Raw genomic sequence first — 12,052 nt, 5'->3', positions numbered from 1 at the left:
AAAGAAAGGCAACACCAAAGAATGTTCCAACTGTCATGCAATTGTGGTCATTTTACATACTAGCAAGGTTATGCTCAAAACCCTTCAGGCCTGGCTTCAGCAGTACATGAACTGTGAACTTCCAGATATACAAGCTGGGTTTTGAAGAGGCAGAGGAACCAGAGATCAAATTGCCAACATTTGTTGGATCATGGAGAAAGCAAGGGAGTTTCATAAAAACATCTATTTCTGCTTCATTGACTATGCTAAAGCCTTTGTCTGTGAGGAGAACAACAAACTGTGGAAAACAGACTGGAGTACAAGATCACCTTACCTATCTATCTCCTGAGAAACTTGTATGCAGGTCAAGAAGCAACAGTTAAAACCAGACATGGAACAACTGACTAGTTCAAAATTGGGAACAGAGTATAACAAGGCTGGATATTGTCACCCTGCTTATTTAATTTGCATGCAGAGTACATCATGTGAAATGCTCTTCAAAATCCAGCTTGTACATCTGGAAGTTCTCTGTTCATGTACTGCTGAAGCCCAGCTTGAAGGATTTTGAGCATAACCTCGCTAGCATGTAAAATGAGTACAATTGCATGGTAGTTGGGACATTCTTTGGCATTGCCTTTCTTTGGGATTAGAATAAAACCTGACTTTTTCCAGTCCTGTGGTCACTGGGCTGGATGAATCACAAGCTGGAATCAAGGTTCCAGGAAAAACATCAACAACCTCAGATAGGTAGATGACACCACTCTAATGGCAGAAAGTAAAGAGGAACTAAAGAATCTCTTGATGAGAGTGAAAGAGGAGGAGGGAAAAGCTGACTTGAAACTCAACATTTAAAAAAGCAAGATTATGGTATCCAGTCCCATCACTTCATTGCAAATAGAAGGGGAAGAAGTGAAAGCAGTGACAGATTTTATTTTCTTAGGCTTCAAAATCACTGTGGATGGTGACTTAAGTCATGAAATTAAAAGACACTTGCTCCCTGGAAGGAAAGCTATGACAAACCTAGACACTAGAAATGTGTCTTTTTAATACACTTTTTAATACAGTGTATTAAAAAGACAGTGTATTAAAAAGCAGTGACATCAGTTTGCTGACAAAGGTCCATACAGTCAAAGCTATGATTTTTCCAGTAGTCACATATGGATGTGAGAGTTGGACCATAAAAAAGGCTGAGCATCAAAGAATTGATGCTTTCAAAGTGTGGTGTTGGAGAAGACTCTTGAGAGTCCCTTGGACAGGAAGGAGATCAAACCAGTCAATCCTCAAGGAAATCTACTCTAGATATTCATTAGAAGGACTGTTGCTGAAGCTGAAGCTCCAATACTTTGGCCACCTGATGCGAAGAGCTGACTCACTGGAAAAGAGCCTGATGCTGGGAAAGATTGAAGGCAAAGGAGAAGCAGAGGAGAAGCAAAAGGGCAGCAGAGGATGAGATGGTTAGACAAAATTAATAATGTGTTAGTTTTCTTACCATTTTATAACTTTGCTTTCAAAGAATTACATTATCATATGGTATACCTTTCTCTCTAGTTATTAGAGAAACAAGAGTATCAACCTATTATCACTGGTAAGCAGTTTTTTAAAAAGTATAATGTTTTTGACATTGTATTATGAATATGACTTTAATGCTGTAGGTCATAACAGTTCTATTCATAATGTACAGGCTAGGCTACCACAAAATAGTCACATTGCTGTTTCTGTGATATCAATGCATGAATCATTATACCTGTAAATAAATGTGAATTTCTTTTTCATATTATCTTTTCATTTTTGATGCCTAGTGTTAGTGTTTTGTATCATATAATATTGATGTAGGTATTGATAGAAGATTCATTTTGTAAACAGACCATGCACACTTAATGGTATTGACAAAGTACAGTAATTACAAAGGTAGATTTTCTCTTCCTTATGATTTCTTAGTAATGTTTCCTTTTCTCTAGCTTACAATCATAAGAAAATAGTATATAATACATCTATAAATATGTCACTTGACTGTGTTATCATTAAGGCTTCCAGTCAACAGTAGGCTATTAAGTAAGTCAAAAGCTATTTGTGGGGCTTCCCTGGTGGTTGAGTGGTTCAGAATCTGCCTGCCAATGCAGGAGACATGGGTTCAATCCCTGGTCCAGGAAGATCCCACATGCCACCAGGCAACTACTGAGCCTGTGCTCTAGGGCCTGGGGGTGGGGTTGCGGCTCCTGAGCCCATGCGCTGCAGCCACTGAAGCCCACGTGCCCTAGAGCCTCTGCTCTGCAACAAGAGAAGCCACCGCAACGAGCAGCCCGACACTGCCATGAAGAGGAGCCCCGACTCGTGCAACTAGAACAAGCCTCACGAGCAGTGAAGACCCAGCAATCCTAAAAGTTATGTATGGGCTTCCCACCGAACGCTGTCAGCACCCCAACCCCCACTGTTGTTCAAGAGTCACCTGTACAGAGAAATATAAGAATGTCACGAACAGTAACATGGTTTAAAATAGAAAGATTTTTATTGCTTATTTAAACTTTCTCTTAGGCCCGGGACTGATTTTACTGTAGCCCTCTAAGACGCCTGTCACATTGTCTGGCTATTCTCAACCACAATTCTTCTGAATAGCCAAATGAAATGCATCGGGTGCTCTAAATAAACTCCACGGCTATGCAACAAGTACATGTTCTCTGCAAGCTCAAAAATGCTTCCCTCATAGAAACAACGAGGCGTTCCTTTTGCCTGTTAGATTGGCAGAACCAAAACCAAACAGCAAATAATACCGTTTTCACGAGATGGAGGCCCACCAAACGAACTGAATCACCTAATGGGACTGATATTTATAGGAACTCTGGGAAATGACAGGAGCTTGCTAGAGTGCCCACAGTGTGGTGTTTTGTTGTGCTCTGTTCTTGAAGTATATCCAGAATTATCTTCTGTCAAAAAAAACCTCAAACAATAAGGCTGGAAGGGGATGGAAAGTGTGTCTTCCAAGATGAAAAACGAACTCGGAAAAGCGCTAGATTAATCTATCTAGGAGGATCCTGCATTTCCCTTTCCCGTTCTGAACGTCAAATCTCCGCCTTCAAATGGTAAAAGACTCCGTTGTCTGGCACAGCGTGGCAGTGCTCCTTTCCTTGGGTTTCTGATGGGGCCTGGGGGAGGCGGTGTAATTCAAAACAAAACAGGTGCAAGGAAAAACAACCTGATAGGCAGGAACTCAGCCCTTGAAAATCAGAACTAATTTGAGTTCTTATCGTCTTCAGTGTGATCTACAGGAAGGGACAGAACGCTGACTGAGCTGATGAACGTCTTTGTGAAGCATGCTAACACATAAAGTCAAAGTTGCTGAGAATAGACTTCTTTCTCTCTTACGCACACACTCAAGTATCAATAGAGCTTATTACATTACTATTTTGACACACAACATTAATTTTTCTAAAGCCCAGTTTTCTGTAGCTCAAAATCCTTTACTCACCATCTGCATCAGTGGTCCTCATATTTTTTGGATCATAACCCCCTAACCCGGTGGTGGTCATCGTGGTGGCAGCCGCAGCACCAAAAAGTAATAATAACCAGCAGGCACTGACCACTTACTATGTGCTGGAGACCTCGGAATGCATGACCCATATATTAAGTTCGTTCATTTAACCTCACAGGCAAACTGGGAGGTAGTTTTATCTGCCCATTTACAGAGGAACGAGTAGAGGCACAGAAATCAACTCGCTGGAAACAGCACAGAGAGCAAGCAGCAGAGCAGGGACCCAGCTGGAGGCAAGCTGGCCCCGAAGCCTCTGCTCTTCCTCACCGCATAGAATGCCCTCGCTGAGCACATGCGCCTGGCTTCTGCAGACTTACTCAGAAATTATATAGGGCCTCATTAACACATTGTGTATGTGATACACCTGGTATAAACAGTAGTTAAAAAGAAGACAGACAAGAAACAACATACTAACATGCTCCTACACACACTTTACTGCCTGACACACCATGCTGTAAAGGCTAGGCATACCATGGCTCCCCAGAGCACTCCGAGACCTGACTTGTCTCCTCACTTCCTCTACAAAAAGCTTCTGCATTGCCCTCCTCTGTGCCTTGGCTCTCACCAAGCCCCTTGTCTCCACCACAGAAAACTAATTGAAAGGTTCTTCCCAAGCCTCTTTGAGCTCTCCTCTCAGACATGCGTTCTTGACCACCTGCCTAGAACAGCGTGTCTCTGGGTAGTCTGCGGTGTAGATGGCTTGTTTTCCATGGCAGCTCACAAGCTTCTTGAGGGCAGAAAACATGTCATATATTAACTTTTCTTTGTATTCTCCAGAGAACCTAGCTGAGTGTTATGCACTTAATAACCACACAATAGGACTTCCCTCACGGTCCAGTGGTTAAGACTCTGTACTCCCACTGAGGGGCATGGCTTCAATCTCTGGTCAAGGGAACTAAGATCCTGCATGCCATGCCGCATGGCCCAGAGAGAAACAAACAAATCTTTCCCTAAACCCAAACAAACAAAAATCCCTACGCAACAGCTATCTGCTAAATAAGAGAATAAACAAACTCTCTCCACAGTTACTCCCTATCTCTAAGGCCCAGCCACAGACAGTTCAGGTAAGGTTCATTCTAGAGCGCGAGGAGGCAATGTGATACTTTCAGATTTGCCTAAACTCACAGGAAACAAGACAGACTGTGATTCTGTAGGGAAAGGACTTCAAACAGTCCCCCGTAACCTGCACATACAGCATGGGGACCTTACAAAGCATGCAAGCTTCTATGTAACAACATCTCTCTGGCCTGCATATCCACCAGCGCCCACTCCACAGGCACTTCCCATGATTACAAGTGAAGTGAAGCAAAGTCAAAGTCGCTCAGTCATGTCCAACTCTTTTCAATCCCGTGGACTGTAGTCCATGGAATTCTCCAGGCCAGAATACTGGAGTGGGCAGCCTTTCCCTTCTCCAGGGGATCTTCAGTCTTGAACATATACACATGTGTAACCAACGCAATTTCTGGAGAAAAGACGTTTATTCTTTATTTTAAAAAATAATAACATTATCCTTTGTCTCTTGGTGGGATTTGCTCAAGACTTAGCTTTTCAAAATGCCTCTTCGCCTACCAATTCCTGATTCTCCTTATCCTACTTGCTCCTTTTGTCTACAGCAGTGATTACTTCTTAATAAATGACATACTTATTTATTATACTTTATACAATAAATTAGAGTAAGTTTTCTTATAATACCATTTATTATTGCCTGTCTGCCTGCTTCTAGAATGTACACTCTTTGAGAGCTGTGATCCTTGAAGCCAAGGTCTGTCTCTTCTGTTCTCTGATGTATTCTAAGCACCTAGAGCAGTGCTCAATCAACAGCTGAATGAACAAATAGATGGTGTCAACTTCCACTTTACCCCACACCTTGAAAGCCCTGGAGAGAGTCACTCTAGCCCCAAAATGTTTTTTCCCTCTTCCAGAGAAGTTGCTTTAACTCTCAGCTACATTTTGGCCATTTATCCTTGCATAACTAGTCAAACTCATAACCTCTATTACTCTGTTTTCTCATCACTGTGATGGGATTAATATCCTTCATTCAGAAGAGCCGCCACAGATCCTCAATACATACACCCCCTCCCAAATATACAAACACACACCCACTCTCTCAACAACTGGCATCTCTATACATGTGCATATGTATGTGTGTGGGTTATATCTACATACATACTTATGTACGTATACTCCTTTCTACCATTACTTCCCCATCTCTAATTCCAAACAGTACAACAGCCAGGGGATACAGCAACTGAAAAATCTCTGAACTCTACACACCCCTGACTGACATACTGTCAGGACAGAGCACTGGAAAACTGCAGCCCGACATTGGCGAGTGATGGTCACAGCGTACTACCATCAGTGTTCCAGACCTGGCAGCTAAAAGCTGTCTCCCACAACCGGAACAGGCTCCCTAAATAATACACATTAAATAAAAGCCTTTCAATATTTATAAGGAAGGGATTAATTCATCTTCAAGAGAAGCATTTTAATTAAAAATGACTTTTCTGGGCTTATATCCAGATAGAAATATATTGCCAAAAGGTAAGATTTAACAAGGTCTAGTTTGTTTGTTCGAACTTAAGGGCCCAGGGCTTCCCAATCCTTTTCAGATCAAGGCACTTGCAGAATATAACCTTTCGTTGGCACTTGGGGATAAAGAGATGCTGCAGGTGACTTCCTGGAGCCTCCAGCCCCTGGAGGCCTCACTCAGACTCCCTGGGTGCTGAAGGAGTCAGTAAAGACTTAGCACACGTACAGCCATGTGTAGCTCTGCCTTAGTGTTTCTTGGACTGGGGACCTAGCAATTTAGATTTTTCTCCTTTCACAGGAACACAAGTACTCAGAAAGAATGAGTAAATCTGGCCACTAGTGACAAGAGTGAGCCTTTCTTCATGACTCATTCCAGAAAAAAAAAGCACACTGACCAGCCGTCCATTTATAACTTACAACATCAGCATAATTTCATCTTTTGTTTTAGATTTTCCATTCTGAAATTTTATTTTCTGTGTAGAAAATAAACAACGGAGAGAGGCCAAGCTTAGGTCACCAAGTGGAATCTGTCAAGGAATGTTTCATCTCTGGACAGCTCGAGAGAATTTCTACTTTATGTTTCACGATTTTGCACTTTTAAGAAATATGAGAAAGATGTTAAAATCCTTCAAGTATAAGGTGCTGTATTATATGGTCACATTTTGAAAACATGGAATTGATCATTCTTCCAAATTCCACTTACTCATGGGTTTTGGTGCAACGATAATAGTAAAAACTCTTTTTTTCCCCCTAAAAACACTTATTTCCTTATTCGGAAAACCCCAACAGAATTTATACTTAAGGCCACCTCCATTACTGACTTTTTATTTGTTTCCACTGCTTCTCTTTACAGCAGAGAATAAAGGGTGGTTGGTCTTATTCCTCTTTCCTGAACAGTGCTTCCTTCAAACTACTAGCAGACCAAAGCGGCCCATCGTTCTTTCTTTCTTGGTGTTCTGCTTTTCTTTTCCACAAAGGTAACACCAAGATCTACCTCTGTTTCTGTCTTCATGCTGTCTCTCCCAGCCCAGCACCCCTACACCCACCCCCATAAAGATGTGAACTCTGGCCCTAACACAGAGTCTATCAGGGTTTTACAGACCAAGGCAGAAATCCCTTAGCTTCAGTCTCCTTTTGAGACTGATGCCTTCATCTTCTGCCGTATCTTTGTTTCTGTTATTCATACGCCCCCTGGTCCCTGAGGGTTTAACTGGCTCACTTGGCTTCTAGCCCACAGCTCCCCACACTGGGAGGGAAAAGGCAAACTCATGATTTCACTGAGCCTAGAAAAGGGCAGGCATTCCACAGTGAACTGAATTCAATCTTGACCCCTTTTACATGGTCCCAGCAGCTCCCAGGCCTAGGATTGAAACGGTTGCCCAAGTTTGAGAGGCTTTGTTACACCCTCAAGGAAGACAGAGGTTTGGCAACTGTGAACTTGGCTATGACCTAGGTCCTGAGAATTCTGTATTTCCAGGTTAGGAGTATTAAATGGGAGACCAAAGAGAAATGATGGTAAAGAGAGGAGCAGTAAAGAGATGAGCAGAGGGAAGAAAGGACAGTAAGCACTTTGAAAGGGCTTTCACCAGTTGTAGCTTTGCAGGATCTCACTGGCATCCTTTGTCCCTCTATATAATATGGACGGACTTCTTTGTTCCCAGTGTTGTAGTATATCAAATTAGACTTAAGCAGACTAATTGAGTGATAAGGGATTAAAAACAGAGCAAAGATAGATTCTTGATTTGGTTTCCCTAGGCATAAAAAGTCATTATTCACATAACTATCAGGGAGGCAGCAAGTTCTAAACACAAGAGGAGCGTAGGCTTTAATGTCTTTTCTGTACCCTGATTATCTCTGTGACTTTATCTCAAGTCACTTTCCCAGGCTCACCTCAATTTCCTCATCAGAAACACAGAGAATGGGGTGTGTGTGTGTGTGTGTGTGTGTGTGTGTGTGTGTGTGTGTGTGTGATAGTGTGTGGGCGGCCCATCCCTGGTTAATATTTCATGTCAACCCAAGGATACAGCAATCCTCCTTAGCTCTGCAACTAGAAAGTAGGATCTTTTAAACCCAGAATTCTCAAAGTGCAGAAATCAAGGCTCCAAATTTAGGGAGCTGAAATAAAAGAATTGAAGTCTTCAACAGATTCTGCTGGTAAAGATAGAGACAATGTAATCCCAGGAAAGGGACGTGTAGAATTGTGGAGATTATTTGGATTAACTGAAGAAAAAAAGAATATCTTTGCCTAGAACATACATATAAATGCAAAAGTGGTTTTTCTGCTTTAACAGCAGCTGAATTTCCTCAACTGCCCACTTCAGCTTACCCAAATAAAAGAGCTTAATTAAAGAAAGAGCAAGGATTACCTTTTATATGTCTATACCATAGGAAAAATAACTGAAATGGGCAGGAAATGAAAAAACTTTAGAATTCAATCTTTGACTTCAAATAGTATATATTTCCTTATGAAACAAACAAAGGTGAGTTAAGTACCCAAGAACCAGAATAAATCTTTCCTCAGGACTGCTGGCCAAACTCTTCCTCCATACAAGAGAACTCTGTGAACTCCAACATGATTTCTTGGGAGTGATAAGTAACCTAGCAATAATGTCAAGTCCCCAACGTGAAGAATTCTGGCAACAGGAACAGATGTCTAATTCTACTTAAAAGACAGGGCAGCCCTGCCAGTGTTGTTCCCAAATGAGGTAATGTCCATGGCTCTTATCTAGTTTTTATTGAGATTTAATGTCATTTACCACTGGCTCTAGTGAACCTGCAGGATAATCTCACCTTTTCTGACATGTGTTACTTACATCCATTTCAATATGGCAATTATGAGCCTCTGGTTTTTAAAATGATTAAGGAACAAATCCCACATGTTCTTTCCTTTTTTCCATGTCCTATAATTTGAGTCTTTCTTCCACAGTTCCCCAAAATTCAGAGCTCAGCATATTTCTTGTTTGCAAGGTATACTACAGAGATAACTCTGAGGTTTAATATATTTATGGAAACATTTTTCAAAGATGTCAAAATTTATAATTCAAGAAAATGATCTGTGAAAGAATTTGTTTTCTGATTACAAAATGATTTCCCGCTTTTGAAAAAAATAACAACTTTCTATTTACTTAGCTGGCTCTGAAAGTCCCATGGAGATGACTATTCCTTTCAAGCCCTAATATCGCTTTTCCAGGTGCAGGTCTTTTACTGATTTCAAAGGTAGCTTTATACAGAGAAGGAATCTATATGCTACAGAAGGGAATAAGGAAGAGAGCCCTCCCCATCTTAACCCCTCCTGCTTCCCCCACAAAGAACAACAGAGCGAAACAGAACTATTGCAACAGATGAGACACCCGAATAGACATGACAAAAGGATTTTCACATGCCTTTGACTTCCTTTTTTCAACCAGGGTATAAGCCAATCTTGGTAAAGACAGGAATCTGTTTGACAAACACAAACACAATACCGAGCACCCAACACCCATATAGTTGTTGTTTTTTCCAACAAGCCATTCATTTCCCTAACACTCAGGAACAAGAGCAATAGTCACAAGCACCCCAGTGTTAGAGGGTTTTGACTTTCCCACAGTGTTTCACATATTATGCAGCAGAAGAAGTAACTTTGAGAACAGCAAAGGCAGCCCAGAGACAGAGTAAAAGACTGTTTTGCTGGACAGACTGGTAGAATCCAAGCCAGACCTTTTCGAGGTGAGTATGGGGAATGAGGCTGGGAGGCCCATTTGTACCGCTGGTGGAAGAGCAAAGAAACAATGTCAGTCTCACTGCTTCTAAGTTTGGCCAAGAGCGGCTCTTCAGTAAAGACAACTGGATGTCCCCCAACAATCGGAACCTTCCTTCTAGCTCAGCTGCATCCCCTATGCATCTCTGAAAAGCCTGTTCTGCATGACTCATTACTACAGACTCCCTTCAAAGAAACAGCAGAGTCTGACAGAACTGTGTGGGCCTCAGGGTACCATCTTTATAACCAAGACAATGACCCCTACCCCTCTCCATCGCAGGGATACAGTGAGGACCAAGGGAGATGAGTGCTTAGGAGTTTGTACTAAAGAAGCCACCAACAATCCATAATGCACACAACAGAGGCCAGAGCATCTGGTCTGGGACGCTTGGGAGTTGCACCATCTTTTCAGGAGATTTGTAAGATTAAACTATTTTCAAAATGACACTGAGACATTACTTTCCTCTTTCATTCTTATTCTCTCCCAAGTGTACAGTGGAGTCTGCCAGAGGCTACAAGGTGTGTGATGATGTCACCCCTCTAATGACTAACGGAACGTGTGCTCACGAGTTCCTGTGTTTTATTTTCTATTTTAGTTTCTAATTAAATATCGATAGACAAAAGCCACTTGGGATGCTCAGAAACTTTCAAGAGGGTGAGGAGATCTTGAGACCAGTTTGAGACCCGCCACCCTAGAAGTTTTGTCCCACCCAACCCTGCAGTTCCCAGGGGGGCTGACTCTCAGCCAGTCTGAGTCTTTCTAAATGCTGTTCCCTCTGAAGGGTGGATATCCTTCTCCCCTTCCCTTGGCTACTTTCCACTCTCTTCTTAGATGTCATTTTCTCTGGGAAGCCTTTCCTGACATCCCCAGGACCAACCCGGTGGCACTAAGCACACTCATTTTCTGGTCTTCTGCTTTTAATAAATGTATTTATTTAGTTTTATTTAGTTTTCGCTGCACTGGGACTTCGTGGCTGCAAACAGCTTTCTCTTTGTTGCGGTGAGCAGGTTTCTCACTGCGGCGGCTTCTCTTGCTGTGAGCACAGGCTCCAAGGCTCATGGGCCCAGCTGCCCCATGGCATGTGGGATCTTCCTAGACCAGGGATCGAACTCATGTCCCCTGCATTGGCAAGCATATTCTTAATCACTGGACTACCAGGGAAGTCCTCTTTTTTAGTGTCCTCAACTCCTTCAACACAAGAACTTGGTCTTTATTTTGACTTTGACACAGTAGTATAAAGAAGTCACTCAACAAATAAATACTTGTTGAATATATACAACAAACAAGGAACGAAGGCAAAAACCAGGTTTCTTTTACATTCTTGACTAGACAGAATTAGCAACTAAAAACATCAGTTTTCATTTTAGCGCAGATTTATTAAAACTATGAATAATAATAATATTTATGTATCTTTCTATGGACCAAGTACTATTATAAGCACCTTATATGCATTAATTTATTTATTCTTCACAGAAATCCCTAAGAGGTATATACTACTATTATTATCCTTGGTTCAAAAGAGAAGACACAGATGTATAGGTATTGAGTGGTGGATCTGAAATCGACACCCACACAAGACTGGATCCAGAGTTGCAGGCTTTAACCACTCTACACACTGCCTGCAATGTCAGCAGTGTGGATTGCAGGCTTAGAACATATATTTGGATCTCAAGGCCATCTCTCAAATCTGTTCACAGATCAGAAGCATGACCTGATATTTAAATCCCATCCCAGCCCCACTCCACACCGGCCACATGAACAGCAGACCCCACTAATACCAACCTATCCCCATATTTACAGCCAGGGTTTAAAAAGGACTGTTTCAATAAGCAGCCTATTTCTCAATCATTTATTGTACTTGAGTCTTCCCTAAAAGAAATGTTAAGTTAAAAGCAGTAAGTCATTTTGCTTATTTATTCAAAAGAGAAGTCTCCCTTGTAGCACAGAGAAAATAGGAAAGAAGGGTTTGACATTTAATGTACTAAGCTGCCTGATGTGTATCAAGGAATGCTCACAACTTCACTGTGAACAGGGAGTGGCCTAGAATGTTCTTCAGGCATACTTGATGGAAAAGACATAGCTTCTCCAGAGAGGAAAGCCATAGAAAACCTAGGTTTTAATGCAAAAGATGTGCTGACTGAATCACACTGCATTCATGTTTATGATGGAAAAAGCACACCTAGGAAACACTTGTCCTTTCAGCATCAGAAAACACATCTACGCACAAAGTGAAAAGCCTGTGCATCAAATCGCCACCTGCTGACAGCACCAAAGTTCATCT

The 12,052-nt window shown here is 41.8% G+C and overlaps 1 protein-coding gene across 3 annotated transcripts in view; it reads right to left on the bottom strand.

Moving 5' to 3' along the window:
• Window positions 1-12,052, bottom strand: part of THADA (THADA armadillo repeat containing) — a 322,784-nt gene that overhangs the window by 138,186 nt on the left and 172,546 nt on the right. The window lies entirely within an intron of this gene.

This window comes from Capricornis sumatraensis, chromosome 1 (assembly GCF_032405125.1).
Source record: "Capricornis sumatraensis isolate serow.1 chromosome 1, serow.2, whole genome shotgun sequence".
NCBI classification, from domain to species: domain Eukaryota; kingdom Metazoa; phylum Chordata; class Mammalia; order Artiodactyla; family Bovidae; genus Capricornis; species Capricornis sumatraensis.
The sequence above is the reverse complement of the archived record's forward strand: the minus strand, read 5'-3'. Positions and strand labels throughout refer to the sequence as shown.